Source organism: Galeopterus variegatus, unplaced genomic scaffold (genome assembly GCF_000696425.1).
Source record: "Galeopterus variegatus unplaced genomic scaffold, G_variegatus-3.0.2 Scaffold34, whole genome shotgun sequence".
Classification (NCBI taxonomy): domain Eukaryota; kingdom Metazoa; phylum Chordata; class Mammalia; order Dermoptera; family Cynocephalidae; genus Galeopterus; species Galeopterus variegatus.
In genome coordinates, this window is record NW_007726145.1 from 947,385 (window position 1) to 955,432 (window position 8,048).

Below are 8,048 nucleotides of genomic sequence, written 5' to 3' on the forward strand. Positions count from 1 at the left end.
ATTTTGTGCATATATACAAGTGACACCTTGCTGAAATTCTCAGGTACAGAGCTGTGAACTAATAAATAGGTGTTTGTTAAGCTGTTAAGTTTGTGGTCATTTGTTATACAACAGTTGAAATCAATACAATACAGTTTATAATAGAAATAAAAGTACCAGTATATGGGCATATATTCAATTTTATTTATTGTACTGGAAAACCTGTAAATAACCTGAGCATATCTCAATAAGAAAATCATTGGGAATGTTATGATAAATCATGTGCTTTATAAAGTTTGTCAATTTTAAAATAACTAGGATAATTTATGTTGACATTGAAATACGCTTATTGTATGTTGAGTGAGAAAACTTAATTGCAGAACTATGTATATATGTGTATGATCCTATTTTATTTTTAAAAACTATATATCTACAAATGTTTATATATGATTACAAGGTCATAAAGAAAAACATTGAAGAATTAGAAGAATAGCTGCCAAATATTTACATTGGTTTCCTTGGAAAGATGGGAACAGATTATTATTATCATGAGAGAATAGAAGCAGATCATTACTTTTTTTATACATCTCTGAATTGCTTGACACTTGTCTTAGTCTGTTCGGGCTAATATAACAAATTACCATATATTGGGTGGCTTAAAAAGAACAGAAATTTATTTTTCAATGCTCTGGAAGCTGCTTAAGGTGTCAGCAGATTTCATATCTGGTGAGGGTCTGCTTTATCACAGACAGTTTCTTACTCTAACCTTACTTGATAGAAGAGGTGAGGGGTCTCTCTCATGCCTCTTGTATGAAGGCATTAACTTCATTCATAAGTTTGCTACCTTCATAAACTAATCACTTCCCAAAAGCCCTCCTAATACAATAAATTCATATGTTGAAATCCTCACTTCAACAAGAATTTGGGGGAACATAAACATTCAGATCATAGCAATATGTTACAATGTGTATCATCCTTTTCATTAAAAACAAACTAAAAATTAAAAAATATAAAACATTTTAAAAAAATGAACTCAAGAGTCTAGAAATTTTTAAAAAAGAAGGGATTAATAAAGAAGAAGTTAACAACAAATAAAATTAATACAAGATATCTTAAAATCCATACATTTCAGATTCATGAAGTAGAAAACTAAAACCTTTTATAAGCTCATCCCTATATATATTCTATAATAACAGCTTGGAGTTTATCCATCCTGATTTTGTTTGCATACACACACACACACACAATGACTCAAGCTATTTTGGGAAATGTTTTGAAAAGTTTAATTTGAATCATGATTGATGCTAATTTCTACTGTTCTTACATTCTGGTCAGATGATATGTCCTTTACAATTTTCTACATTTTTTAATTTATTGAGTTTTTTTCAGCTTTTCTGTTTGTTTCCCCTAATATTATATACATTAATGCTATGTTGCACATTGGTGCATGAAATTCCAAGGCTGTTATTTATTCATTATAAATAATTGTGCTTCTTTTCCTTGTTAATTGTATTTTGCCTTAAATGCTATTATGTTTAAAAAGTATTATGACCCGCGAGTTATTTTATTTGCATTTTCCTGATACATCTTGAGCCATTCTTTGAATCTTGTTTTCTAAGGCTTATTTACATATTTGAATATTTTATAAAGATGTATAATTGAATTTTACTTTTTATTAAATTTAAGAATTTTGTCTTTGACTGAGTCAGTTCAACCCATTTACATTTATTTTCACAATTTCTATATTGGTGCTTTACTTTTGAAATCTTGTTTTCTACATTTTGATTTTTATCTTTTTTATTTTTTGATATATGAACTTTGGTTTCTTTATTGTTTTTTAAGTATCTCATTTGTGACTTGAGCAGTATACATCCTTTTTTTGAAATATGAACACGTATTTTCTAATCTGGAATTAAAGTTTGTTTAATGTATGTATGAGGGTACTTCAAAGTTCATGGAAAGGTTCTTAATATCATTTTTTAATGTAGAAAAGCATTTATTCCATTTTAAGCACTTACACAGTTATTCATGGAGAGTAACAGACTGCTAGTGAAACAGGTCACCCAAAATGGAGATAGTATCAAACTAGCAGTCAAGGGCTAACTCCTAAATAAAAAAGCAATGCTTATCAAGGATTAACTTAATTTCAAAAACAAATACAGGTCTCCACAACTCAGTGTCCTCTGCTACAGGAGGCCCAGGTAGCTCCTCTGAGGCCTCTGTTGCTCTATGACCTGTGGGTACTGGGACATCTGCAGGGAGGATACAGGGACATCCCAGAAACTGTGAAATGGACTCAGTGGCCTTTGAGGATGTGGCTGTGAACTTCATCCAGGAGGAGTGGGCTTTGCTTCCCAAAGAGATTTCTACAGAGATGTGATGTGGGGCAGCTTCAGAAATCTGGCTTCTATAGCAATGACTGCCAAGTTGGGGCCATGTATTAGTCCATTTCTGTTGCTTATAACAAAAAAATACATGGAACTGTGTGATTTATAAGAAAATGAAATTTATTGCTTACAGTTTCAGAGGCTAGAAAGTCCAAAGTCCAGGTCCAAAGTCCATCTGGTGAAGGCTTTCTTTGGTGGTGGCTTCAGCAATGGCAGAGTATCATATTGTGAAAATGGCTGAGCAGAGAGAGAGTTCCTCATGCACTCTCTTTTTAAAGCTCTGAGAAACACGCCCTGACCACCATTTTTAATTCATTCACTATGGCATGGTCCCACAATCCAATCAGCTTTTCAAGGCTCTACCTTTCAACCACCATAACAGGATTTTCCACTCTAACAGTTACAGTGGTGCCAAGTTTCTAATACATAAAACTTGGGGGACACAATTCAAGCTTCAGTGAGTTTGGGGCAGCATATTCAATCCACTACAGGCCACTAGAGCTCAGGCAAACAGGAGAAGAGAACTAGAGTTCATGAAGGCAGGAGAAGCTACAATGAGAAAAAGAAAGGACTGTTCTGACTGTTTCAAGCCCCAACCACTTCAAAGCTGGCCCTGGTTAGCACATGGAGCAAGAGCTGGCAAAAGCCACTACTGTGCCCTTTGTATAAAGTTTCTTGGAGGCTGCAGGAAAGAAAAGGGGCTTGATCACCCCCAGACCAGCAAGACCACTGACAGAGTTCCTGTGGACCCATGTAGGAGTGAGGGGCCATAGATAACTGAACAAAAGAGCAACTCAAAGGCCAGTGAGTCATCACAAGGGACTGGCAAATGACTTGTCCCATGGGAAGTGTCTGGAGTGTGGGGGTGGCGGAGACTGGCCCACTGTGGGAACACTGGGGCACAGCATGGACAGCTGATCTGCCCTCCAATCAGCACAGGCCCACTCAGTGCAGACTGATCAGGAATATAGAACAGCAAGGGGTGCAGTTTGCTGGAAAGGCTCAGGCCTGGACCAGAGTTTCCACACAACCCAGGTGCACTGGACCTCTGAAGACCCGGAAGTGCTTACAAGGTCAACTATTAAAATATGAGTCACAAAAAAGCCTTCCCCAGGGAATTAGCAGCAAAGCAGCAAGTTAGCTCAACCACAGGGCTCAAGTGCTGGTCCACATAGGAAGTTCACCCATTTTAGAAGTAAGCAAAGGACAACAAATTAGTTCCAATGCAGAGTTTAAGTGGTGAGGGTAGCTAATAATCCAACACAAAACTGAAGGAAAAAACAAAAAACCCACAGTTCAGAGACAAAGTTTTATATAAAGCAGTAAAGGTCTAAAACCACAAAAGAACACCTATTAAACCTAGATGGACTAGAAGCCCCCAGACTCCCAAACCGGGGTGAAGAGAGGGCCAAGGACATCAGTCACGCCTCTCCAGTGTCAGCACCAGTACAGGGATGACCACCGAGTCTCCACCAGAAGCACCCTGTGCTCCCGAGGTTGGGGGGTGCCATACCCAGCCATACCCCACCAAAGTCCACATCCAGCTCAGCCACGACCAAGCCACTGCCAGAAGCCCCCTGGGTTCCACTGCTAGAATGAAGGGGGTGCCATGGAACTCGAACATGCCTCCCTCCCTCCTTCTCAACACTCTATACCTCACCCCTTTCCCATCTTCCCCTCCCTTCCAACTGCTCCACAACATCTTAGAATGTAAAAAAAAAACTGATAATAAATAAATACATAAATAAAAACAAATTCAAGCTATCAATTCATTATTCTCAACTTGACAGTCTACTTGTGTAACTGTCAGGTAAAAACATATGTCTTTCAAAGCAGTGAGAAGGTATCCATCTACAAGCCAAGAAAACAGGCAAGAAAGGATCCTTCCATTATGGTCCTCAGAGAAAAATGACCCTTTCAGCACCTTGATCTTGGACTTGCAACATCCAGAACTGTGAGAAAATGAATTTCTGATTTGTAAGTTAAAAAAAAAAATACATCTTTACAACATGGTTGTCCCATGTTAAAAAACAAACAAAACAAACATTTTACAGAAAGGAAATAAATAATATGAAAACAGCTCAAGAAATACACTAACAAGAAAAATATGTGGGGAAAGAGGAACATGTAGTTTTGAATTAACTGAAGAAACCAAGGAGAAACTGGTGTACAGAGGAAAATGTGCATCCCAGAAAGTCAGGTATGAAGATTTTAGAGTAGGAATCTATGTGACTTGAATCTCCCCTATTTTCCTAATAAAAATGATATCTTGTAGTATTTATACTTCATGGCTCAGACACCTATCTCTTGGCTCTATTCCTTACTCACTCTAGGCTTTACTTAAATGAGTTGAAAAACTTGAGGATATAGCATAAAAAAAAAATTATAGATAATATCCCCATCTCTGTGGCTACTTTAGACTGGTTTTGTTACTAGAAAATTCCTAAAGAAAATTTAAATATTAACCTGGCTTTGCTGAATGACGTCCCTCAGTTAATATTTAGAAAAAAAAAAAAAAACACACTTTTTGGGTTAGTAGCATTGTTGGTGTACCTATTATAGAAGGATAGCTAAACAAAGTCTGTGTGTTTCAAAACCAGTGTTAAATCAATCTCAGTTTGAGAGGAAAAAAAGGGGAGTCTAAAATCATGAGAAGTGCAGACATATCTAGGACCCTTGTCCTTCTGGATCCACGCTTCCTTCAGGGTCTTCATCATTATAAATGATCTCTGCCATTTACCACACTTGCATGGCATTGTCTTCTGATACAGCACAAATCACCCAAGGTTCATTGGGATACCAGGAGAAATCAGGTATCTTGGCAGTGGGACCACCATGAATAAACAACAACTCTGGTGGCCCGTCGTCTGCATCTTCTGGGGATTTTTCCTCTCCAATTTCACTTAAATCCCAGACATTCAGTCTGCGATCAGTACCACTGGAAGCCAAAATAGTCTAATTGTGAGGTGACCACTGAACCTGGAATATTTCATCCTTACATGATTCAAAGGAATGAAACTTAAGTTTCAGATTTCTCAGATCCCACAAGGCAACAGTCTTGTCAGCCAATCCTGTGGCAATAATGAACTCACAAAGATTGAAAAATAGGCAGATCACTTCAGCAGGGTGAGCATCAACTGAGTGGCTTGATTTAAAATTATTGTTTGAACGAGTATCCCAAATCATAAGTTTCTGATCATCAGCAACTTACCCAGACACTCATGCAATAGATGCCAGGAAACATCTTTCTGATGTCCATGGAGATGCAAGTCTGGGTTGTACTCTCCAGAAGGGTCTGGTTTAGAAGGATGTTTCATACAGTCATAACCAAGAACATCACTGGATGGAGTCTTTGTTGCAATGATGCAAGGGTTCTCGGGCATATAATGGGCCCTGTTTACTTCTCCTTCATGGTTGATCTTGATTTCTATTTCAATTTTTCCACTAACTGAACCAGAACCTCCAAATTCTCCTTTCTCACTGTGGTAGCGTGACGCATCAAACTGAGCATCATCATTCTGGAGTTGCATACTGGTTGTCACAAGATGGTTTAGTTCATCCAATGTGCGTTTCCCCTGGATAAGTCGATGAATGTAGAAATCTTTCCCTTCTGGTCTGGTTACATCTGGAAGCCACTGAGCAGTTAGGCTGGCCCATTCCAGAGCATGGGTCATCACCAAATCACAAAGAACAAGAGTTTTCTTTTTCCATATTTTGTATTTCTCTTTGATCACACATTTTTCCACTACCTCGTCCAAGGCTTCCTTGTTGGCCATGTTGGACAGGTAAGCTGGGGGGGTTCTGGGATACAGCATTGTAGGAGGTGGGGGGAGTCTGCAGGCCTATACTATCTTTTAATTCTATTTTTCCACTAACTTTTTGAAGTACCCTCATATATGCAAATTGTGGATGTTTGCATGCAATTACCTTATCCACTTGTTCTCCAACAATTCCTCTGCTTTTTTGTTGATATAATTTGGAAGTTTGGGCAATATTGTTATTATTAAATATTAAGTTTATATTTTTCATTTTTTTAATTAAGAACAATTTTTTGGAATTCCTTTGTCTTGTCACAACTCTTAACATGATTTAAGGCACAATTGTATATTTAGTAGCTGTACATGCTCACTACCATGATGTCCCCTTTTTAAAACATGTTTTAACATACATGTAGGAGAGCTATAATAGGTTTTTGAGCACTTTTTTTAGATTGCTATGCTTTTCTTAAAAAACAGCTTTATTGAGATGTAATTCATCTACATCCATTTATGATATTTTTAAATCCTTGATTATCTGAAAATATCTTTGTTGTTTTATTGTTTAATTAAAATTTTTATTTTGAGATTATTGTAGATTAACATGTTGTAGGAAATAATATAGAGAAATCTGTGTACCTTTTTTGCAGTTTCACCCAATGGTAACATTTTATAAAATTATAGTACAATGGCACAGCCAGGATATCGACATTTATACAATCCACCAATCTAATACAGATTTCCCCAGTTGCACTTGTATTTGTGTGTGTGCTTGTATATGTATGTGTTTTGGGGGGTAGGTAGGTGCATAGTTCAATATCATTTTATCGCATATGTAAACTAGTGTTTTTGCCACTACAGTCAAGTTCCAGAGTGTTCCATCACTACAAAGATCCTTCATGTAGCCTTGCTATAATCACATGCATCTCCTTTCTGCATTAGTCTGCCTTCTTCCCTACTCCCTGGCAACCACTAATCTGTTCTCCATTTCTAAAACATTACCTTTTCAAAAATGCTATACAACTGGAATCATACAATATGTAATATCGTTACATTGGATTTTTTTCACTCAGAATAAGTCCCAAAGATTCATCCAAGTTATTGAATGTATCAATAGTTTGTTATTTTTTATTGCCAAATAGTATTCCATGACACACATGCACCTCATTTGCTCAATGATTCACTCATTAAAGAACATCTGGTTGTTTCGAGTTTTTTTCTTACTGTGAATAAAGTAGCTTTAACAGTTGAGAGCAGATTTGTCTGTAAACAAAGTTTTTATTTATCCGTGATAAACACCCAGGAGTGCAACTGCTGGTCATATGGTAATTATATGTTTACTATTACAAGAAAATGCTGAACTTTGTTCTAGAGTTGACAGTATGATTTTACATTCCCATCAGCAATGTAAGAATGATCCAGCTTTTCCAAATCCTCGCTAGCATTTGATGCTGCTATTATTTTTTCTTTATTTTAGGCATTCTGATAGGTATGTACTGATATTTTATTTTGGTATTAATTTGCATTCCAATGTGATGGTTAATTGTATGTGTCAACTTGGCTAGGACACTGTACCTAAATATTTGAACAAACATTATTCTGGATATTTCTGTGAGGTGTTTTGTTCTATGAGATTAAATGTTTAAATCAGTGGACTTGGTGTAAAGGAGATTTCCTTCTATAATGTGGGTGGGCCTCATCCAATCAGTTGAAGGCCTTAATAGAACAAAGGCTGACTTTCCCTAAACAAGATGGAATTCTGCCAGGAGATGACTTTTAAAATTGAACTGCAACATTGTTTCTTCCCTAGGTTTCCAGTCTGATGGCCCATTCTGCCAATTTTGGACTTGCCAGCCTCCATAATCATAAATATAATTTCCTCTCTCTCCCTCTCCCCCTCCCTCCCTCCTCCTCCTCCTCCTCCTCC

The 8,048-nt window shown here is 37.1% G+C and overlaps 1 pseudogene; it reads right to left on the reverse strand.

Moving 5' to 3' along the window:
* Positions 1 to 5,026: 5,026 nt before the first annotated feature.
* LOC103589072 lies at positions 5,027 to 6,142 on the reverse strand (annotated as a pseudogene).
* Between the last annotated feature and the right edge of the window lie 1,906 nt (positions 6,143 to 8,048).